Raw genomic sequence first — 25,822 nt, forward strand, 5'->3', positions numbered from 1 at the left:
CAAACAACATCTCTCCACAAGGTGGGGAGCAGGGCTGTGTGTAGCTTGCCACACTTAGCTTAATGAATACAGATTTCTTTAACCATAATAATAGGAATATGATAGACAATTTGCTTCTCTACCTCTATTTATTGTGTATTTTGAGGTAATCTCGTCCACCAACTGGCTCTCTGTCGAACGTCTGGTTTAAAAAATAAATAATAATGTTTTGTCATACCAGATGGGTGCAGTGAAATGTTGTTTTACAGGGTCAGCCATAGTAGTATGGCACCCCTGGAGCAAATTAGGGTTAAGTGCCTTGCTCAAGGGCAGATCGACAGATTTTCACAGTCTGCTCTGGTATTTGAACCAGCAACATTTCGGGTACTGGCCCAACACTCTAAGTGCTGAAGGCTATGGCATGAGCAGACGAAACAACCACTACTTTTTAATTGGCTGTAGCTCAACCCTTAGAACCTCCCCTACACTGGACTTCAAAGCGTGAGCAATGCAAGTCATTTAATGCTAGAGCCGCTGGGCCTCAACAGTCCCCCCTTCAAGCTAATGAGCAGTATTTCTGACTGCAACATTCTAACAGTATAATGAATATATTTAATATATGCTATTGCAAAAATAATAATTTGATTGTGTGTATGAAGGCCTTTGGTTAACATTAGAATACAATTTTTATTTCAAATAACACAATAGCATTTTCTTTAGTTTGTTACTGTAGGCTATATGTAAAAACTAAAAATCACAAATGCCAAAATCCAAGTGTTCAATCAAATTTATTTGAGTGCCATTGTTATAACTATGAAACAGAAAGCATATGTGTTGGAACACGGTAACAGCTTATTTTTTACAACTATAAAAAAAATACCCCAACCACCAAGATGCAAGGTCAAAATACATGTGGTCAAATGATGAAAACATCAGTAGCCTAAACATCATTATAAGTGCCAATTGGCCTTGATAAATAGTGAAACTCAGCAAAAAAGCAATAATGGCATTATGACTATGAGTGTCGATATGACAGCAGTAAAAAATTGTCACTTGTTGTGTGCATCTTCACGCAATAGCATCATTTTGATTTCATTTAGCTGTTATCCCTTGTCCTAACAGTTGACACAATTTTGGTAACTTTCACTTGCTTGACACACGTTGACATTCCTTTGTTTCGTTGCGGTGCGAAATAGTCTGTTCTCTTTGTGTCCCCATTGTCTGGTTGTTCTTCAGCACCATTGGACAACTGCTGTGCAGGTGCCTTATTTTGCGCAGCGGGAGGGAGCTCCCGTCTCACTTTGTTCATGGTGCCAGCCAGACTTGTTTTCTTTGCAAGTAACTTGTTCGACAGTGAAGTGAAATTTTCCATGGTGACATTTCTCCCCTTGCCAACATAAGGTTCCACAAGCCTCATCACCACATCCTCGAGCACCTGCTGCCCGATGTGGATATTTTCCCAGATATTGATAGCCATTCAGCATGTACAATTACGCATGCTCTCACTGTAGACTGAGAAGACTGCTTTGATTCGGTGGACTGATATAGGGTACATATCATTTTAAGATTATAATTAGAATGGATCAATATAATAGAATGGCTCGCCATGTGCTCCCATATGTAACTCTGTGTTGTTGTTTTTATCGCACTGCTTTGCTTTATCTTGGCCAGGTCGCAGTTGTAAATGAGAACTTGTTCTTAACTGGCTTACCTGGTTAAATAAAGGTTATTTTTTTTATTTTTTTTATTTTTTAATCACAATTTGTGATTCCATAATCAATCGCTTCCCCTGGCTCATCAACTCACCCATTCTTCCCCTTTCTCCCATCATAGTTTACTTAATTTATTTCATCTGTTATATGTGTGAAATTAGTTTCAGTATAGTGTCGGTTCAGTTTCGAGGCAATAGTCGGGTTGATTATCAGCTGGGCACTGCACTTTCAACTGTAGGAAGAAGCAGCGGAGCAGGCCCTACTGTTGGGAGGTGGGGCAACGGGGGGAAAACCATAAAGATAAAATGACATGCCCTCCTGAAACTGGTTATAACTCCAGTTCTGTTTGTGAAATTACGATTCTAGCACCAACAGTGTGTTATAGACTTATTTCGGAAACGTCAAGGACGGAGGGGGCATGACTTAAAAAATGGCGGAGTAAAAAATAATAATCATGAGCAGTCAAAATTACTGCTTTAGCAGTTATAGTGTTAAGGAAATGAGTTTGGAAAATCTCAAAGTACACATCTTAGAAATATTGTAGTTTTCACATGCCCGAACTCGATTGAGCTTCCCTAAAATAATATGGTGGTAGAACATTAAACAAACCATTTTTCAAAGTCCCATCTAATACAGCTGTAGCAGGCTCGCTCCCTCTCCAGCCTCCATTTTAAGACACCGCCCTTTCAAGTCCAATTGAGCCTGGGAACCAGGTAATAATAAATACATTAATAAATTAATTTAAAAAAAATAGTTTAGGATGGGTGGAAGGCAACACAATTGAGTATTTCTGTAAGAACACAAGGAGCGAGGGAAGCCATTTGACCCTTTTATTGAATAAGGTTTTGACCTTGGTCTTTGCAGGCTTCAAATTATGTCACAGTAGACGGGTGATGTAAGGTGGTTTAACTAGGATCAGAGAAACACATTGTCAGTATGAGGCAGTTACATGGACAACAAAGGAAATGCACTAGATCAAACAGGTTTAATGCCCTATTACCACTACAGGAGAAGGATAATCTGAGGAGCATTGTGGCTAAAGAGATTTCTACTTTTCAATACACATTACATCCTTCCAGTGGCGATTTTAGCATGTAAATCTTGGTGGGGCAAACTCAACTTTTTTGTTGTTGTTCATGCATGCCAGCAAAGCCACTACACAACACTAAATGAATTTCACTATAACGGTGACAAACGGTACCGACAAACTGTTAGGCCTACATAAAGCTGTCCCAACAGCATTGCCCCAACAGCAGTCCCAACACCTTACCACTGCTACACATGGCTGTCAGCGGAGACTTGTCTGGCAGCGAAACAGTTAATTCAGCCTCATTTACTGCCTTTAAAAAAAAGAAAGCTGATATGGCTGACTTGCTTAAACAAATGTGGTTTCTACTGACAATTGAGATGTACAAACTATGGCATAAGGGGACGATGAGCGGATAAGAGGCAATCCGTAATTTCGAATAAGACATTAATGAGCGAGCTAGTACGGACGTAGTCAATAAAACTATTTCTTCAGCACTTTTGAAATGTACAGCGACAGAATTCAGAACATGGGCCGTTCTTACAATATTCTCCCTGTATACCAAGTCAGAACCATAAGATAAATAAAGGGGGCATATAAGCAGACAATGAAAGCTCTTACAATATTCAATGATATTTCTCTAAAACAGGCTATAGGCTAAATGTGCACCACCAAGTCTGAACAGTAGGCTAAGTTATGAGGTGAAAATTGAGCACATTAGGGTGAGGCACATGGGCTACTAACCGCTTACTACACAACATACACTAAGTATTACTTTCTTAGCTACAGTATACATATCTTCCTGGCATATTATGCAGCAGCATACAATACATTTTTGGACTCACCTTGTTGTGCAGTGCTCACTTGAACAGGAAGGTGGCGCTGCGGTCCTTGTGGGTTGTAAAAAGAGGCCCGAAATCCTGACTTGGAATTCAGAGTTGGATGACCGTTAAATTATTTTCCGTATTTTCCCGGTCAGAGCTAGTTCCCAGTTGTCTTGAACTCACTGAAGTCTGAGATTTCCCAGATCTGAGTTTCCAGTGGTTTTGAACGCAACAGAAGTCATGCTGGATTGACCGCATGGCCAATGTAGTCAAACTTTTCTGGCCCATGGCATTACCCCCTTTTTCGTGATATCCAATTGGTAGTTACGATCTTGTCTCACATCTGCAATTCCCCTACGGACTCGGCGAAGGTTGAGAGCCAAGCGCACTACTTCTTGACACAGTGCTCGCTTAACCCGGAAGCCAGCCGCACCAATTTGTCGGAGGAAACACTGTTGAACTGACGACCGAAGTTGACCGACCGGCCTGCCACAAGGAGTCGCTAGAGCACGATGAGACAAGGACATCCTGGCCGGCCAAACCCTCCCCTAACCCGGACGATGCTGGGCCAATTGTGCGCCGTCCCATGACACAGCCTGGGATCAAACCCGGGGCTGCAGTGGCGCCTTAGCACTCAGGTGCTTGAATTTTCGAGCTCTCCCCATAGATTTTGCGGTGACGTAGTGTCCCCATGAGTGACAGAACACTGAGCCAATCACGGCGCAACTAGAGAACATCACCAACCCCTACGCTTCGTATTTTCTGCTGGCTGCCCCACCACCACAGAAAGCACTGAGCTAGGCTGAAACACCTGCATTTTGGAGCTGCCTTCAGAAAGCAAAAAATATACTGTTTGTATGCAGCTTTATTAACTCATTGTGATATATATTAATGCCAAAATAACATGCAAAACAGAAATAGTGGCTCTGCCCCACCTGCCCTGAATGACACATTGCCACTGCATCCTTGCCTTAACTTAAGTTGTGGCTGGCAATGCAACATTCTTGGTCAAATTTACAGGAAATATCACAGTAGCCAATAATCAGTAAGCAGCACAGTTCCCGCCAATATCCAGCAACTTCGCACAGCCATGGAAGAGGAGTGGGACAACATTCCACAGGCCACAATCAACAGCCTGATCAACTGTATGCGAAGGAGATGTGTAACGCTGAATAAGGCAAATAGTGGTCACACCAGATACTGACTGGTTTTCTGATCCACACCCCTACTTTTTTTTAAAGGTATCGGTGACCAACAGATGCATGTCTGTATTCCCAATCATGAAATCCATAGATTAGGGCTTAATTTATTTATTTCAATTGACTTATTTCCTTATGAACTTTAACTCAGTAAAAAAATATGTTGCGTTTATTTTTGTTCAATATTTTTTGTAATAGGCTGACACATTACCTTTTAGCTACAGAATATCTCACCACTGTGTGTTTCCATCTCCTCCCCTTTCTCCTTCATTCCTTTCTCCAGCGCGCAGAGAGAGGGACTGTCAACAGTTTAATGAAATATGTTTCGCTGTGAAAACATGTTACTATCGATGTTCCTGAGCAGATTTCACTTGGATCCCAAATTAAGCACTCGGTAGCTGCAGGAACAGGGTTGGGGAGCCTATGGAATACAGAGTTTGGATGGAATATCACCTGTCGCACGGCGAAATAACCAGAGTAGCGTACCTGACATGAGTTAAAGGAACCGGCGGGGAAGTGGCCTCCATTCGCTATTCGAGTGCCTACGGATGCCATGTCTTTTTCTCTTGCCACTGTTCCTTCCCATTTGATAATGGGCCACTCTAAATCTAAACTAATTGTACATATTAGTAAAGACAATATTTTAATTGAGAGTAGTCCGATGGGTGAAAATATGATCACTTGATAAGAGAACAGCGTGTGCAACGTGAGTCAAGGAACAGAGCTTTTTTTGCGACTTTATTAAATCATCATCAATAGCCTGTAGTCGCATCATGCAGCCCATATCTTTTGATTTCAAAGGCATTCTATGGTTTGTATCATTCACAACTAAAGTTGCCAAATGACTCTAAATCTAACGCTCAACATAGTCACTTCATATGCGCACTCTCACTCTGGAATGGGAAAAATATCCTTTCTATTTTATTCAGCTTTCAATTATATTCTTCTTACTATAAAATCATATAATATAAAATGTCACGGGACTTATAAGCCTATCTTGTCTGCTAAATGCCAATGGCAATGGCATGGAGCATAGCCAGATAAAATACAGTAGGCCAACTCTTATTCTGTTCTTCTGAAATACATTTTCTTAATGTTTCTTTAGACCTGCCTAAAATAAATAATGGATGTATTGTGATGGTGTGTATTCAATTGATTTATCAGACTTTGTTAAAATATACACTGAACAAAAAATATAAAGGCAACATGCAACAATTTCTATGATTTTACTGAGTTACAATTCATAGAAGGAAAACAGTCAATTGAAATAAATTAATTAGGCCCTAATCTATGGATTCCACTTGACTGGGAATACAGATATGCATCTGTTGGTCACAACTTTTTTAAAAGGTAGGGGCGTGGGAAAAAACCTGTCAGTATCTGGTGTGCAGCGTGACATCTCCTTCGCATAGAGTTAATCAGGCTGTTGATTGTGGCCTGTAGAATGTTGGCGTACACGTCGATCTAGAGCATCCCAAATATGCTCAAGGGGAGACATGTCTGAGTATTCAGGCAATGGAAGAACTGGGACATTTTCAGGTTCCAGGAACTGTGTACAGATCCTTGCGACATTGGGCTGTGCATTAAAATGCTGAAACATGAGGTGATGGTGGCGGATGAATGGCACGACAATGGACCTCAGGATCTCATCACGGTATCTCTGTGCATTCAAATTGCCGTCGATCGTTGTCCGTAGCTTATGCCTGCCCATACCATAACCCCACCGCAACCATAGGGCACCCTGTTCACACCGTTGACATCAGTAAACCGCTCGCCCACACAACGCCATACACGTGGTCTGCGGTTGTGAGGCCAGTTGGACGTACTGCCAAATTCTCTAGAACGACATTGGAAGCGGCTTATGGTAGAGAAATTAACATTCAATTCTCTGGCAACAGCGCTGGTGGACATTCCTGCAGTCAGCATGCAAATTGCACGCTCCCTCAACTTGAGACATCTCTGGCATTGTATTGTGTGACAAAACTACACATTTTAGAGTGGCCTTTTATTGTCCCCAACACAAGGGGCACCTGATATTCCAAAAAAGGCTGAAGCAGCTTGTATGTGTGGTGGCCCGGAGGTGCTAAACGTGTTTATGTTAATTAACGGTCAATTACCGTGAGACCGGCAGTCTTTTGCATGACAATAACTGGCTGACAAAACTTCATGACCGCCACAGTCCTAGTCGAGACGTGACAAGTTTGCAAGTTTACACTACATGACCAATAGATCTTAAGCTGGTGTACAGCTGCTCTGCCATGGAAACGCATTTCATGAAGCTCCCGACGAACAGTTCTTGTGCTGACGTTGCTTCCAGAGGCAGTTTGGAACTCGGTAGTGAGTGTTGCAACCGATAACAGACTATTTTTTACGCGCTTTACCACTAGGCGGTCCTGTTCTATGAACTTGTGTGGCCTACCACTTCGCGGTTGAGCCGTTGTTGCTCCTAGATGTTTCCATTTCACAATAACAGAATTTACAGTTGACCGGGGCAGCTCTAGCAGGGCAGAAATTTGACGACCTGACTTGTTGGGAAGGTGTCATCCTATGACGGTGCCACGTTAAGTCACTGAGCTCTTCTGTAAGGCCATTGTAATGCCAATGTTTTCTATGGAGATTGCATGACTGTGTGCTCGACTTTATCCACCGGTCAGCAACGGGTGTGGCTGAAATGGCAGAATCCACTAATTTGAAGGGATGTCCACATACTTTTGTATATATTGTGTATGTGTAGCAGAGGGTATTTTTGAGAACTCTTAAGTGTGAAGACCCTCTAAGTGGTACGGTGCTACTCAATTGGCAAACAAGGGAAGTGCACTTACAGTATATGCACAACAATCCATCAAACTGCGAACAATTATAAATCAACATAATAAAATGAAAGATACGTTGGCGGCCACACACCACACTCATTCCATACTCAGTCAATAATTAATCTCTTGTTCCATTCTGGTATGGTTGAAAGACGGCTAATTGTTGCAGGTGGTGGCATTTTAAAAGGGGTAGCCCTGCCTTTTTCAAGGTGGGGGATATTGGTACTGATAAGGGGGAGTGAGGTGTGTTGCTGCTAATGAAGAGAGGGCTGATGCATACGGGGGAGGGTTTTGAACACTTACTATCCATCGAAAGTTGGTTTGGCTAGGTTTCATATGGAAGAATGAAACATCCAACCACAATGGTACATTACCTTTTGATTTCACTGTTTTAATATAGTTTATTATTTACACACACACACACACACACTACCGTTCAAAAGTTTGGGGTCACTTAGACATTTTCTTGTTTTAGAAAGAAAAGCAATTATTTTGTCCATTTTAAAATAACATCAAATTGATCAGAAATACAGTGTAGACATTTGTTAATGTTGTAAATGGCCATTGTAGCTGGAAACGGCTGATTTTTATTGGAATATCTACTTAAGCGTACAGAGGCCCATTATCAGCAACCACCAGTCCTGGGTTCCAATGGCACGTTGTGTTTGAAAATCCAAGTTTATCATTTTTAAAAGGGCAGTCTGAGATATGGCTTTTTCTTTGCAACTGCCTAGAAGGTCAGCATCCTGGAGTCGCCTCTTCACTGTTGACGTTGAGACTGGTGTTTTGCGGGTACAACATTAACAATGTCTACACTGTATTTCTGATCAATTTGATGTTCTTTTAATGGACAAAATAATTGCTTTTCTTTCGAAAACAAGGACATTTCTAAGTGACCCCTAACCTTTGAACGGTAGTGTATATTTTTTTGCTATGGTTGTATTTGCTTAATGAATACGACCCTCTGTGTTTATGAAAAACCACATATTGACATTGAGGTCTATTGAATCAATAATGGCCCTGACGGTCATGCACACAGTTGCGTTGCACCATTGAGGTACAGACACACTGAATATCCAAATCCAATTCATCTACCGTGGAGCTCATTTAGATCAACAGTAACAGACCACACTGATTCTGCTGTCTCAGGTTATGCAAATGCTCATATGGGTATGAAGCCTGTCAAATAAGGGCTTACCTTCTGATTTGGATATTTCCTTTGAGTTGAGGCATAGACCTAAATGCGATGCTGACCAAATATATATATTTTTTTATGGTACCATAAGTCATCTGTTATTTTTGTCCCCTATTCTTTATCACAAAGTTGCTGACCATTTCATTTTTCAAGGTGCTTATAATAATATGCTATTTAGCAGACGCTTTTATCCAAAGCGACTTAGTCATGTGTGCATACATTTTTACATATGGGTGGTCCCGGGGATCGAACCCACTACCCTGGCGTTACAAGCGCCGTGCTCTACCAATTGTTTGCAATTAAAACAGTCCTATAGTGTGATTTCCCCAATGACATTCCATAGTTTCTCAAATCCCTCTGCTTTGGATGGTGATGAAAATTAGTAATTGTAATGAACCCTCTTCCCAAGAGACTTGAAGAAACCACCTATTTTTTTGACATCGGAGGGAGATACAGGCCTCTGAAACAAGGCTACTAACCCGAGCCCTTTAAATATATCAGGGGTCATATGTATCAGGTGCCTCTGAGTAGAAATTATAGGATTAGCTCCCCCTGTCCATCTAATTGTATTCACTGTGATCTAAAAGGCTAAACTAAATCGGTACTCCTATTGAGACTCTTGCAACATGACCCTGGTCTAACATTCAGGTTAAAGGGGTAGAGTTCCCATGTTGCAAGAGTCTCAATAGGAGTGCTGATTTTTAGTTTAGCCTTTTAGAGCACGGGTAATACAGAGGTAATACAGGTTTCTGTGCCTTAGTTATTTTAGGAGCTCTGAATTTCCCTAGTCCCTCATTTTCTGCACAAACAGAAACACACTGACTTTTAAATATCATATACATTGCCTTCAAAGTATTCACACCCCTTGACTTTTTCCACATTTTGTTGTTACAAAGTGGGATTAAAATGGATTTGTCCTTTTTTTTGTCAACTATCTACACAAAATACTCAGTGGAAGAAAAATTCTAACTTCATTTTTTGTAAAAATTAAAAACACTTTTGATTAGATAAGTAGTCAACACCCTGAGTCAATACATGTTAGAATCTGCTTTGGCAGCAATTACAGCTGTGGGTCTTTCTGGGTAAGTCTCTAAGAGCTCTCTACACCTGGATTGTACAGGCTCTAAGGCTGCATGATGCGACTCTAATGATGATTTGAAAAAAGTTGCATGAAAGGCATGAGCTCTGCTTTGTTTTTTGTGCAGGCTGTACACACGTCATCAGTCTCTCATTCACAATTTGACAAGCACTTGATAATGCCTCTAATTTTCCGGCTGCATCCCCTTTGTGTGGCCATAATCCCCCTAAAAAACATCCATGCCTTTTGTGGCCAGTGGCCGTTAAGCCCTTGGGCTGAAATATAATAATTATAAAAAAGCATGCAATGTTTTGCTTTAAGCTGGGCATCATTCACAAGTGATAATATAATTCACAAGTGATGGGCTGATATTGTCACCCATCACACTATTCTTGATTTAATCTGGTCTTTACATACAGTGGGGAAAATAAGTATTTAGTCAGCCACCAATTGTGCAAGTTCTCCCACTTAAAAAGATGAGAGGCCTGTAATTTTCATCATAGGTACACGTTAACTATGACAGACAAAATGAGATTTTTTTCCAGAAAATCACATTGTATGATTTTTAATGAATTTATTTGCAAATTATGGTGGAAAATAAGTATTTGGTCAATAACAAAAGTTTCTCAATACTTATATACCCTTTGTTGGCAATGACACAGGTCAAACGTTTTCTGTAAGTCTTCACAAGGTTTTCACACACTGTTGCTGGTATTTTGGCCCATTCCTCCATGCAGATCTCCTCTAGAGCAGTGATGTTTTGGGGCTGTCGCTGGGCAACACGGACTTTCAACTCCCTCCAAAGATTTTCTATGGGGTTGAGATCTGGAGACTGGCTAGGCCACTCCAGGACCTTGAAATGCTTCTTACGAAGCCACTCCTTCGTTGCCCGGGCGGTGTGTTTGCGATCATTGTCATGCTGAAAGACCCAGCCACGTTTCATCTTCAATGCCCTTGCTGATGGAAGGAGGTTTTCACTCAAAATCTCACAATACATGGCCCCATTCATTCTTTCCTTTACACGGATCAGTCGTCCTGGTCCCTTTGCAGAAAAACAGCCCCAAAGCATGATGTTTCCACCCCCATGCTTCACAGTAGGTATGGTGTTCTTTGGATGCAACTCAGCATTCTTTGTCCTCCAAACACGATGAGTTGAGTTTTTACCAAAAAGTTCTATTTTGGTGTCATCTGACCATATGACATTCTCCCAATCCTCTTCTGGATCATCCAAATGCACTCTAGCAAACTTCAGACGGGCCTGGACATGTACTGGCTTAAGCAGGGGGACACGTCTGACACTGCAGGATTTGAGTCCCTGGCGGCGTAGTGTGTTACTGATGGTAGGCTTTGTAACTTTGGTCCCAGCTCTCTGCAGGTCATTCACTAGGTCCCCCCGTGTGGTTCTGGGATTTTTGCTCACCGTTCTTGTGATCATTTTGACCCCACGGGGTGAGATCTTGCGTGGAGCCCCAGATCGAGGGAGATTATCAGTGGTCTTGTATGTCTTCCATTTCCTAATAATTGCTCCCACATTTGATTTCTTCAAACCAACCTGCTTACCTATTGCAGATTCAGTCTTCCCAGCCTGGTGCAGGTCTACAATTTTGTTTCTGGTGTCCTTTGACAGCTCTTTGGTCTTGGCCATAGTGGAGTTTGTAGTGTGACTGTTTGAGGTTGTGACAGGTGTCTTTTATACTGATAACTAGTTCAAACAGGTGCCATTAATACAGGTAACGAGTGGAGGACAGAGGAGCCTCTTAAAGAAGAAGTTACATGTCTGTTAGAGCCAGAAATCTTGCTTGTTTGTAGGTGACCAAATACTTATTTTCCACCATAATTTGCAAATAAATTCATTAAAAATCCTACAATGTGATTTTCTGTATTTTGTTTTCTCAATTTGTCTGTCATATTTGACGTGTACCTATGATGAAAATTACAGGCCTCTCTCATCTTTTTAAGTGGGAGAACTTTCACAATTGGTGGCTGACTAAATACTTTTTTCCCCCACTGTATCTTGTGCAATCTGTACATTCTTTTGAAAGAATGTGGATTATCCTACATGAAATTCTCTGAAGGATGAGGAAGGAATCCAGCAGGTTGTCCTACAGGAAAATTGCCCTGTAAATCATGTGGAATTACCTGCAGGACTCTTACCTACAGGATATCCCACAGGATTTTGGAGCCATTTTGGTGTAGGACAATTCCTACAGGTAGTCCTTCAGGAAACAATCCTGCAGGATGTATTTTAGGACTATTTGCAGGATTCCTGCAGGATTGTTTTCCTGAAGGACTACCTGCATGATTTCTACAGGATCCTGCAGGAAAGAGGCCCCGAAAATCTTGCTTGTTTGTAGGTGACCAAATACTTATTTTCCACCATAATTTGCAAATAAATTCATAAAAAATCCTACAATGTGATTTCCTGGATTTTTTTTCCTCAATTTGTCTGTCATAGTTGACGTGTACCTATGATGAAAATTACAGGCCTCATCTTGCACAATTGGTTGGTAACTAAATACTTTTTTCCCCCACTGTATATTGTTTAGTATATGTGTGAAATTTGTTTTGATTTAGAATGGACCATTATCATGCACCTTTCTCAATGGGCAGCGGTGAAAAAAATATGTCATCTATGCACTTAAATAGCGAATGGAGGACGCTTTTCCCGTGCTTCATTTTCATGCCAGCCAGGTAGGCTATACTCCTGTTTTAAAGAGAAGCAATGTGCTTATTATTAGGAAGGTTGAGAAATAAATATAGTAGGCCTAGCCTATAGAAAGCTGATGGGATTCTCTTTTTAATGGAGACTGTCATGACTTAACCTTATGGGTTGAGGATCAAAGATTCCTGCTAGGCAAAGGTTTGAACACCCCCTTTCCTGGGGGCCAGTATTATGACCGGTCGTAAGTTCCTTGCAGAGACTTTCTCTTCCTTGCCATGAAGTATTGGGAGAAAGGACCCCTTTGTTAACAAAGGAAGTCTTCCCGCCAAAACGCCAACATCCAAAAGTGGATAATGAAATAACATTCCTACTTAAAAGTATGTGGGAAATGGTTGGTGGGGACTTAAAGAACAATCATGTCAAATTCGTTACTATGTTGTGATGTCATTAAAGACGGTGGAACAACATAACTGTATCTCTGGGGGGGTACACTTCCCAGTTAGGAGGTTTGCATTTATTTGTTGTATAAAACGAATGATTAAGTATAATAATACTTTTGTGAAGATGACAATGTGATTTTAGCATTCTAGATGAGATGATTGTTTTCCATATTGATTTGTTCTCAGTCAGTGGCCACGCCCAGATGAGCACAAACACGATGTAACGCCCCTTTTACCCCGTGTGCATAAAAAAGCCTTGTGACGAAATTCACCTCAGACCAGCAGACGTGAAGAGTGAGCTATACGTTGCAAATGGTTGAATTTCTACCAGACCAGTAAGCCCCACGGCTTAAAATGGTTGACACTCTACAAGACCAAGAAGCGTGAAGCTGAAGCTACACGTTACAAAATGGTTAGACTAGAAAGACCAGAAACGTGAGGCGTTAGTCCACACGTTTGAAATTGAGAAACTCTGAAACTCTCAACCTCTACACGAGGTGAAGAAGAAGACAATGCACTAGACCTTATTATTTCAGTCTGCAGCTGGCATGTATAGTTGTCTAGAGAACTTTCACTAAAGTCACAAAGTGGGAAGGACAATCCCTCTGACAACCGCTGGTACATCTGAAGTATCCATTCTAACCACCACTACGACCAGAAACTACCAAGGACATTGAGATCTTTGGTGGGCAAACCAGAGTCCTACATCAACTCAACTATCAAGGACAGCAACACGTAAGTACATGTTGCATTTCTAATCCGAATGAGCGTTATTAGGGTGCATAAGTATTATGATTACTGTGAGCATAGTCTCCAAAGTAACCACGATAGTTTGAATCTCTCTCTCCCTTCCATTCTGACCCTCCTTCTACCCAAGCAGTCATGCGATTGTTAGTCCAGTCCACTAGGTACCTGTTTTCATTGTATTACATTAATCAATAACCTATGTGTGTTTTGTATTGTGTTATTATTTAGTAAGTTAGTAAATAAATAATTAAGCCAATTAGTGTATTGCTGATTCATCAATAAGGTTAGAGTTCTTGCAGGTTCAAGGATTATGCAACGTTCAGAATGAGACTGATAAGAGGTAATTATTTGATAAGTGACTGTTATCGATATATAACATATCTTCTAAGAGTTTAATTCGGGAGATGGTAACTCGTTAAACAACTTCTTCGTGGTGCCCCAAATTCCTAATGAGTTAATTGTTACGTTATTAATTTAATCGAGTGACAATTAAACATAGTTAGGTAATTCGATAAATAACAGTCATACATTAAAGTAAGTCACGTCATGACATATTGGTGCCCCCTGTGAGGAATCTAAGATAGAATGAGGCCTTACTGTTGAATTCAGTCTATATGAATTGTGCAGTACATTACGTTATACACCCAGGTTACGTTATACACCAGTAGAGCCGTAGCCAGGATTTGTTGTTCTGGTATGTGTGTTTCCATTTGAAGAAGATACTAGAGGTTGCCTCCGGTGTTGTATATCTGACGAAAAGTCAGTGTGTAGAGTGAATTACTGAATGCTACGAGCCAGGACATATTGGGCTGGCCGATTTTAGGTTTTCTCAGATATAGTCCTGTTGGGCCAAACGGGTACTATTTCTGTCTCGCGTCTCAGGAGCAAGTTGACTTGGTCAGTATTAATTTCTAGAGCGAGGTCAAAGGGCCAGCAATGATAGACATTTTGATAGATAATAACTCCGGCTAGCCTATACAGGTATGATTAATCATTAACATTGATTAATCAATTCAATTTGCTTTTGCAAGCTCATTGGAGCCAACCCCACAGTACTGAACCAGTATTGACGGAAGTCCCGCTTTCACGGGAATCCCACGTGGCTTCAGCCTTAGGGATTAGTGGTGAATGTACCCTCACATTTGAACTACTGGTTACATTTATGATATCCAGCAAATCTCAACTGACTGGATATCATTGTCTCATTCAATTTAATAAATTAAATTGCCGAACATACCTTTTCAGCTTGATCATTTGGATAAGATCCAAATTGATTTGTTTCAACAAAGGAGACAATTTTAACTTTTCCATATTAACCTAGATAAAGCAACGCTTTCAGGTTAATTCAAGTTTAATTCCCAGATAGCATGTACAAGTATGATGAATCATTATCATTGATTAATCAACTCAATTTGCTTAAGTTCATTCACGTCCAACTCCCACATTACTGATGTGGTAGTGATGGTTAATTAACGTCTATAAATAGATTTACATCGTTTTTGCAGCTTCCAATAACTCAAAACCCAAACTTTGAAAAAACAGAGATTGGCATCGGTCCAATACCTCAGTGCATAGCTAAAGCATGAGCAAGAAATGGTTGATATGACGGGACAGGTGGAGAGAACCGGGAAACTAATGACAAAAGCAGATGAGGAAAACATTCTGTTAACCGAGGAACTGCGTTTGAAAACGGAACAATTAAAAGTAATTGCAAAAACTTATGACGACGAACGAGCACACTCTTCAACAAAATCGTCTTCTAAAGGAACAACTCGATTTAGCCAAAACTAAATACGACGAAGTCCACGCCAAACTAGATAAATCTGACGAGTTATCTACAAACAGGAGCGTGCAATTTGATAACATACATGCAGTTTTGATGAACGTTACTCAAAGCAATAATGTCCTAGTCCAAATGCTGCACACTAAAGATGATCAGTTAATGAACACAATGACCAAGTTGGATGACAAATCAGCGAAACTCATTGAAGTCACTGACCAAATGAATGATGTGAGAACTCGGGTGATGAAGATGGAAATATTGATTTCTAAGCAAGCGGAGGAAATCTCATCACTGAATCTCTCACTCCGTACTCAAGACATCTACCTGCAAACCATGTCAGGTAAGTATGAGGCCGATTGGAGCAAGTGCGACACTCACGTGTCTGAAATAAGTACTCTAAGCGCCCAAGTGGACTCTGCCATGCAGCAGAATACCACCCTTAGGTACCATCTGAAAGAATTCCAGAACAGTTTCGCGCTACAGCGTGACTACCCAGTCAAGCAACCAAGCTCGCAACCGGAGCTCTTTACACAAAGGAAGACGACAGAAAGTTTCAGACTTTGCCTCTCGCAGATGTCCCTCAGTCTTCCCCTCTTGGCCATTCGGCACAGGGTAATATGGCGCCAACAAAGCCAAAGCTTTGCTTCTCCTCTTGGCCTTTCGGCCCACAATTCCCCACAGGATGAAGCCAACCCTCCCGCGCACTTGGCACGAAAAACCTTGACAAACTCGGCAAAAACATGTGCACCTTTGACCCTGTTCCAGGTAAGCCAAACGACAATGAGACGTTCCTTGCAGACATAGAGGACACCTTGACTGGCTACCCGACCGCTATGGGTGCTGACAGGCTTTACTTGTTGACGCGAACGTCGAATAGACACGTGACAAGGTTAATTCGTCTCCAACAGCAACATGTGCAAAAACGACTATGCTAAACTTGCCACAGCTTTGAAAATAGAACTCAGTGGTTCTGCGACTCGCAAACACGACAGCTCGCTGGCTAACACTGTCAAGCAAGCTCAGAATGAACACCCACAAGCTTACTATCATAGGCTTCGTTCAGCTTACTTTGGCCTACTCCCTGAAACCGGAATGGAAGAGCTATTACCATTCAAACAAATATTTCTGTCAAACATATATCCCACCTTCATTACCTACTTGGGTCCTACAGCCCACGTTGGTTTGCCAATCTCAGAACTGAGGCATCAAAAGTGCGCAGCGCTTAGAGCCCTGACATCTCGATTTTGGAGTTTGAACAGGAGCACTCACTCCAGTTAGAGGGTGCATTATCAGGTATTGAAGCATCAAGAGATGACGTACAACAACAGTTTCTACCGCGAAACCACGATAGCAATACCCTCCACGGTCGAAATAACTGTAAAGTACGTCGCCAGCGAAACGACTACCGCCACAATCGACCGGATCGCTACATTCCTGCACCCAATCCAACCAAAGTGTCAGAGCACAAGGGTGAAAAAGTGTTCAATGACGACAGAAGTATACGCCAATACTCGCCAAAAGCTCTGCTAAGAGAAATAAAGAACCGGAAAGAATTTGATAAACAGGAAAAAGGCAAGTCACTATGACTAGACGTGGAATTGCCGGACAACAGGTCCGCCAGAATTAACACCCTTAGCAAGGACATTAACAATCAAATTACTCCCGCTCTCACTCGAGACCCTATCCAGGGCCCGCTCGATCAAGACACAAGCCTACAAGCTTTGTCTATAGTCTCTGATACAAATGTTGCGAAGAAAAAGGTAAAACACATCGCAAGAGCCAATTCCACTCAACCCGATAAGTCAATCTGTTTTCACCATGAACAGAAATGAGACATCATGTAGTTACGAACGACCACTCCACTTTGTGGGGAATATGACCACAAAACGCGACTCAAACAGCCCATACCTGGAAACAGTCCTGGAGGACTGCTTAACCTGTCATGCGCTAATTGATTCGGGCTCAACAATATCGCTCATCTCTCAAACGTTGTTCAATGATCTCAAAAGGGCTTTGAACCTAGCTAAACGTTTGTTGAAAACGCAACGATGCGATACTTAACTTCGAGGTTTCACCCAGACTACCTCGCCTCTCACAATGCGACTCATGCTGAAACTACACTTCCAAGACGTATCGCTTGTTCACCCTGTGTATGTTACCAGCCTCGAAAGTGAACCCCTTCTACTCGGAGTAGACTTGATGGATCGGTTGATCCCGCTGATGGATTGGAAGACCAACCAAGTGTGGTCACAGGTAACCATGCCGTCTCAACTGACCATACTGTCGTCTCCTACTGCTGACTTCGACAGTCATCCACAAAGAGCATCTATCAAAAGAACCCCTTTCGAAAAAGATGTCTCAACTTCTCTGTGAAGCATCTGACCCAAGGAAATATTACGATATCTCGTCACATTCAATCAGCAAACCTGATTTGATCAGTCATTTCATGATTTCAAGCCAGCAGTCTCTGTTGAGCAACTTCACTCCTCCTTGGAGTCATGCAATACTGTAGCTGAGATTAACTTATCTTGTCCTACGGACACATCCGCAAGCACTGCAGCCATCTCAGGAATAAAAGCATCGACGTGCAGAGTGTACTGTGCTTCCGATGTTACATTTTCCGCTTTGAGGGGGACTGAAACCCCTTACAATGAAACTAGCGGTGTCAGTCCCGCAACTGACCCGATGATTCCCACTGGTGAAATACTGTGCCATATCGCAGAAAGATATCCTTGTCTCAGTTCGCAGGTACTGGAACGGTCGCCACACACAGACACTGTGGTGACTGACAGGCCACGACAGCCACTGAGCGTTTTCAAGCACAAACACCAGGAGATTTGGTTGAATGGTTACAGCCAATCTACTAACCACCCGGCTGTTGACAACTCGTACAAAGGGTCCGACGTTTTTGTTTGTGCCTCGGACACCAAAACCCACCGCTGGTGGGGGGGTGCCAAGACACAAAGGGGGGGGGGGATACTAGACCAGACCCATGATGAGCCTCGTCGAGGCCGGTGGTGGGGTCGAGACTACGTGCAACTCTGTACGAGACCGCCAGAGCAGGAAACAAATCTAGTTGTAAACTTCCCCATGAGAACAGAGAGGAGTGGACAACCCCCTCGACGGGGTTAACCATCTGAGACATCACTGAGGTGTACAACACTGGTTGTAAAAGAAGTCCACCTCCAAAACAAATGGCAACAGTAATCATTCCTTGCCATGTGTAGTTTCAACTACAATGCAGCTAGTAAAATGCTCTAATCATGTATTCCGGTACGATAACATTTCAGAATAAATCGGTAGGATAGCTGGTCCCCTTGAGTACGAGTACCAATGCCAGCAACAGTCAGTCCAGCCACACTCAGTAAGAGGGTTGGAGACCTAACAAGTCAAATTGTCCTTGATAACAGCGACAGAAGAAGTTAGTCACTCAGATTGCAACACGTGGAAGGGAATCTCCCAAAACACTCTTCTGATGGTTAACACAATGCCACTAATAAATAGAACCCTCCATTCAGGAGGAAAGTTATTAGAAGTCATGAACCATGATCACACCGCGTACGACTGGTTCAGTGCTTATAGAGTACCGTATTTTCCGCACTATAAGGCGCACCGGAGTATAAGCCGCAGCAGCTAAATTGAATGATATTGAATGATGTGTACATATATAAGCCGCACTGGACTATAAGCCGCAGGTGTTTTAATGTTTAATTACCATATGTAAGGGTTCGTGCACAGAGGGGATTGTCGGGAAAGAGATGGCTGCTTGAGGAAGCTCCCATTTATTAACATTTCAACAAACAAGTTGCATATTTGCATAACGTATTCAAGTGTTACCATTTAGTGCAATAGTAGCTACAGAACATATACTGTGCTGTGTAAACTGTACTGTATCACATAGCGTTTCAGACACACAAACTTTTCAACTTTCAAACTTAAACGGTGCGCTCCCAGCGCACATACCGGCAGTGATCTACAGCAGTGGTTTTCAACCAGTGGTCCTTGAGGGAGTGCTAGGGGTTCCCCAGCAAAATTAGTTAATAGCGTCACAATCATTTAACCACTTAACTTTGGTTATTTTTGAAAAAGTGTGCACATCTTTGAATATTTATCTACATTATAGCCTACAGTAGTACCATAACAAAAAACAAAGCTTACAGCGCTTGACGAGGCAATATCAATGGCTAAATTAAATGTGTTTTTTTGAAAGTGCAAAATAAAGTGCCTATAACACGACAGTAAGCGCGTAAGCCTAAAGTTGCAGCAACACGGCTGCTTAAAATATACGGTAATCAGCCTACCAGAAAAGTCATTAATCCTCGTCTTCATCTTTTAGGCTAAGGTGCAGTACACGGCTGTAACCAGAAAAGTCAAGTCATTAATCCTCATCTCCGTCTTCTTCCTGCGTACTAAAACCACCAAAGTCCTCATCTTCAGTGTCGGAAACGAACAGGCTCAGGGTGACTTCGTCAGCCACTCTCCTCTCTCCTTCGTTGTCGCTCTCAAAACCAACGAACTCCTCTTCGTCACTGTCGGAATCGAACAGCCTATGAAGGGCCTCAGCTGTGGCGGCGTCCTCCTCTTCATCACGCAGCAGTCCAGCCTTTCGGAACCCGTTAATGATCGTGGATGTTTTGACAGCCAGATTGACTGCCTTTAACTTAAAAGCTGCATCATATGCATTTCTACGTTTGTTTTCCATAATGAGGGTTTGTGCATGAAAACTTCCTTTGCACAAACTGTCTCGCTCTCGTAATGTCTGTCTGTCTTGCTCTCGTTCTGTCTCTCGTTCTGTCTCTCGTACCACTCTCGGTTCCACTTTTACTTTTGCGCGCTACCTGTCTCACGCTTTTCCGGCCTCCAGCTTTTCCTGCTGGAGCCCGCCGCTTAAAGGTGGGGGGCGCGGACCAGTCATAGAGCCCATAGAGTTAAAGTTGGTGGACTGTAACCTGTAAAATCCATAGATTTAGGAGGTCTTCTAGTGGCCGTTAGCTGTAAAAATCCATAGATTAGCCGCACCGTTATATAAGCCGCAGGGTCGACAAATGGGGAAAAAAGGCGCGGCTTATAGTCCGAAAATTACGGTACTTCCGTCGTGAGGTTAGCTCCTCCGGGGATAACATAGCTATGAAATAGACTCCTTCATACCTATCGCCACTACAATGGTGTAAGACACCATCACCTGTAGTAAAACCACTACAGTTTCCCCCGACATCAATTCTTACTGACCTCCAGGCATTGACATGAAAATTATCTGATTACGTCAGACTCATTCTGAACAGGTTGCAGCCTACGAGGATACTTGGTTTTCTTTCCCTTGGCATGCGCGCTTGTGTAAGCATAAGCGCACATGTACAACGGAACATTCAATGAGGTTTTATGCTAGGATCACTTAAGGGTCCGAGCAAAACACCAGCCTTGGTAAGAAAACCAATTATTAAGTTCTGCTTTTCTGATGTATCAAATACTTATGTCATGCAAATTAATTACTTAAAAATCATACAATGTGATTTTCTGGATTTTTGTTTTAGATTCCGTCTCTCACAGTTGAAGTGTACCTATGATAAAAATTACAGACCTCTACATGCTTTGTAAGTAGGAAAATCGGCAGTGGATCAAATACTTGTCCTCCCCACTGTAGTTATCAACTTAGGATAGTGCCTAAGCAACACACCACTAAGTGGGAAAACCCTAGACATGACATTAGAGACCATGCCATGATAGTCATTTAGCCAAGACCGTGGACGTATATAGAATACAGTCCAATTACATGATTAAGGTGAGGTAACTATACTTTGTATCTCTTTGTTTATACTTTTATTCATTTTGTTTCATTTTCTCTGACACAAAGTGATCGAGCCATAAACAAGTTCCCCATACAACCATCAGTTAGTGCCACAACGCCGCTCATTTGGGAAAGAAATGTAATGATGTATTTCGTGTGTGTGCGTTGTTAACATCTGCCTAAGTTACTGCCCAGATCTACCAGCCTGGACGACGGGTCCGGAACGGAGATGCCCAATCAGGACGCCCGCTGCCCATTATTGTGGTGGACTGCTCCGTTGGAAGAAAGCCTACCAGGGTAAACCACCAGAACATCCCATGGTCGTTTTTATGGTGGGTTGCAACTTACAGAATAATACCAAGATTGAACCACCAGAGGGGGACTGTCATGACTTGCCCTTATGGGTTGAGGATCAAAGATTCCTGCTAGGCAAAGGTTTGAACACCCCCTTTCCTGGGGGCCAGTATTATGACCGGTCGTAAATTCCTTGCAGAGACTTTCTCTTCCTTGCCATGAAGTATTGGGAGAAAGGACCCTTTTGTTAACAAAGGAAGTCTTCCCGCCAAAACTCCAACATCCAAAAGTGGATAATGAAACAACATTCCTACTTAAAAGTATGTGGGAAATGGTTGGTGGGGACTTAAAGAACAATCATGTCAAATTCGTTACTATGTTGTGATGTCATTAAAGACGGTGGAACAACATAACTGTATCTCTGGGGGGGGTACACTTCCCAGTTAGGAGGTTTGCATCTATTTGTTGTATAAAACGAATGATTAAGTATAATAATACTTTTGTGAAGATAACAATGTGATTTTAGCATTCTAGACCTTATCTTAGCTCATTGGTCACCATAGCAACACCCACCCGTAGTATGCGCTCCAGCAGGTATATCTCACTGGTCATCCCCAAAGCCAACACCTCCTTTGGCCGCCATTCCTTCCAGTTCTCTGCTGCCAGTGACTGGAACGAACTGCAAAAATCTCTGAAGCTGGAGACTCTGATCTCCCTCACTAACTTTAAGCATCAGTTGTCAGAGCACCTTACCGATCACTGCACCTGTACACAGCCCATCTGAAATTAGCCCACCCAACTACCTCATCCCCATATTGTTATTTATTTTGCTCATTTGCACCCCAGTATCTCTATTTGCACATCAGCACAACATATATTTTCTGTTGTATTTTTGACTTTATGTTTTGTTTTACCCCATATGTAACTCTGTGTTGTTTTTATCGCACTGCTTTGCTTTATCTTGGCCAGGTCGCAGTTGTAAATTAGAACTTTTTCTCAACTGGCTTACCTGGTTAAATAAAGGTTAAATAAAAAATGTATACAAACTAAAAAAAAGTGAGATGATTGTTTTCCATATTGATTTGTTCTCAGTCAGTGGCCACGCCCAGATGAGCACAAACACGATGGAACGCCCCTTTTACCCCGAGTGCATAAAAAAGCCTTGTGACGAAATTCACCTCAGACCAGCAGACGTGAAGCGTGAGCCAAACGTTGCAAATGGTTGAATTTCTACCAGACCAGTAAGCCCCACGGCTTAAAATAGTTGACACTACAAGACCAAGAAGCGTGAAACTTTACATGTTGCGTTTTATTTTTGTTCAGTATAGAATATGATTATTGTGGTGTCTAAGATCAGCCCCGACGAGATGTAACATGTTTAAAATGTGTTTATTGTTCTTCATTTCCATGCTGTATCTCCGTGTAAGAACATACCTGTGAAGCAGGGTGATAGGTAGTAAATGAAACTGATACACAAATAAAATAGATTTTCACACTTGATATTCCAATGCATGCTTATTAAGGTAGGGGTGACTTAAAAAGTACATTAGTATACTACTAGTAGGCATTTGACAAATGTCCTCACAGCTCCAACACCCTTTTCTGTCAAATCAAATCAAATTTTATTTGCCACATGCGCCGAATACAACAGGTGTAGACCTTAAAGTGAAATGCTTACTTACAAGCCCTTAACCAACAATGCAGTTTTAAGAAAAATAAGTGTTAAGTAAAAAATAGATAAGTAAAAAATAATTAAAGAGCAGCAATAAAATAACAGTAGGGAGGCTCTATACAGGGGGTACAGAGTCAGTGTCCTGGTGCACATGTTAGTCGAGGTAATTGAGGTAATATGTACATGTGGGTAAAAGTATAGAGTTAAAGTGACAATGCATAAATAATTAACAGAGTAGCAGCAGCGTAAAAAGATGGGGTGGGGGGGGGCATTGCAAATAGTCAGGGTAGCCATGAATAGCTGTTCAGGAGTCTTATGGCTTGGGGGTAGAAGCTGTTAAGAAGCCTTTTGGACCTAGACTTGGCACTCCGGTACTGCTTGCCGTGCGGTAGGACAGGATCAGACCTCTCCCGTTCTGTCGGGAACAACTATTTAATTTTGAAGGTATTTATTGAGCCGAAATATGTTGGCACACATCCAAAGAACACTGGTTATGACAAAGATACCAGTGTATTATAAGTCTCCCTAAATCCTCTGTCATTGGTTGATTAGTAATGTGAGGAGGCATTAAGTCTCTCCTGAACATGCATTCACTGCCCTGGGTTTCTGTTAAAGGTCCAATGCAGCCCTTTTATATATCAAATCATTTCGGGGTAACAATTAACTACTATTGTGATTGTTTTGTAAATGTAAAAAAAATAGTTTCTTAGCAAAGAGCAATTTCTCTGTGAGGAACCTCATGGTGTGCAAGTGTGTATATATATAAAACATAAAATATGCTATTCTGTTATTTTTTACATATAGCATACAGTGACATACTAATGAAAATGCTATTTCATTCTAATGTTACCTAAGAGCTTCATAAACACAACCAAATTATTATTTTTGCGATAGCATATGAAATATATTTACTAGACTGTTAGAATGTTACACAGGTAAATCACGTTTTTGACTGCACTGGGCCTTTTTTTAAATAATGATTGGCACCAACTAGAGGATCATAACAATGGATATTTGGTTTACACTGAATCTGAGTTGTCTATTAATGTCCCGGAAGATCTTATGGCCAACCTATGGAATGGTGTTCATGTCTGGCTCATCTTGAGCTGTTTGAACCTCTCCCCCCCCCCCCCCCCCCCCCAGTCATATTTCACAGAAATATGATAACATGATAGGTCTGGTCTTTAATGCCTTTCAGAATGCCGTCAAACATGTCTAAGCCATTTAAAAATAGCATCTCTGTTATCAAGCAAACAAGGAGACATTGGCTATCTCTGATCTGTTAGCGTTGAATATGTAGCACCTACCATGTTTACTAGTCCTGTGGTATGTCTGAGCTGTCCTTCCTCTGTGGATCAATTGTCTGAGATTGCTTTCACTGTCCGCTGCATAACATGCCTGAGGTGGAAATGTTTACGAAGTCATGATGTCTGTTTGCTTGGCACACCTCCCACCACTAGCCCATTTACACAGAGCAGACTGACACTTTGGATATGGACTATAGCTACCACACTGCAAATAAAATAAAATAAAATCTAATTTTATTGGCCACATGCGCCGAATACAACAGGTGCAGACATTACAGTGAAATCCTTAGCCCTTAACCAACAGTGCATTTATTTTTAATAAAAAAGTAAAATAAAACAACAAAAAGTGTTGAGAGAAAAAAAGAGCAGAAGTAAAATAAAATAACAGTAGGGAGGCTATATATACGGGGGTACCGGTGCAGAGTCAATGTGCGGGGGCACCGGCTAGTAGAGGTAGTTGAAGTAATATGTACATGTGGGTAGAGTTAAAGTGACTATGCATAAATAATTAACAGAGTAGCAGCAGCGTAAAAACATGGGGTGGGTGGGCAGTGCAAATAGTCCGGGTAGCCATGATTAGCTGTTCAGGAGTCTTATGGCTTGGGGGTAGAAGCTGTTGAGAAGTCTTTTGGACCTAGACTTGGCACTCCGGTACCGCTTGCCGTGCGGTAGCAGAGAGAACAGTCTATGACTAAGGTGGCTGGAGTCTTTGACAATTTTGAGGGCCTTCCTCTGACACCGCCTGGTATAGAGGTCCTGGATGGCAGGAAGCTTGGCCCCAGTGATGTACTGGGCCGTACGCACTACCCTCTGTAGTGCCTTGCGGTCGGAGGCCAAGCAGTTGCCATACCAGGCGGTGATGCAACCAGTCAGGATACTCTCGATGGTGCAGCTGTAGAATTCTTTGAGGATCTGAGGACCCATGCCAAATCTTTTCAGTCTCCTGAGGGGCAATAGGCTTTGTCGTGCCCTCTTCACGACTGTCTTGGTGTGTTTGGACCATGATAGTTCGTTGGTGATGTGGACACCAAGGAACTTGACGCTCTCAACCTGTTCCACTACAGCCCCGTCGATGAGAATGGGGGCGTGCTCAGTCCTCTTTTTTTCCTGTAGTCCACAATCATCTCCTTTGTCTTGGTCACGTTGAGGGAGAGGTTGTTGTCCTGGCACCACACGGCCAGGTCTCTGACCACCTCCCTATAGGCTGTCTCATCGTTGTCGGTGATCAGGCCTACCACTGTTGTGTCGTCGGCAAACTTAATGATGGTGTTGGCCATGCAGTCATGGGTGAACAGGGAGTACAGG

At 42.1% G+C, this 25,822-nt stretch overlaps 1 protein-coding gene across 1 annotated transcript in view; it reads left to right on the forward strand.

Moving 5' to 3' along the window:
- Positions 1-25,822, forward strand: part of tmem132e (transmembrane protein 132E) — a 369,086-nt gene that overhangs the window by 1,695 nt on the left and 341,569 nt on the right.

This window comes from Coregonus lavaretus (assembly GCF_964263955.1).
Source record: "Coregonus lavaretus genome assembly, chromosome: 15".
NCBI classification, from domain to species: domain Eukaryota; kingdom Metazoa; phylum Chordata; class Actinopteri; order Salmoniformes; family Salmonidae; genus Coregonus; species Coregonus lavaretus.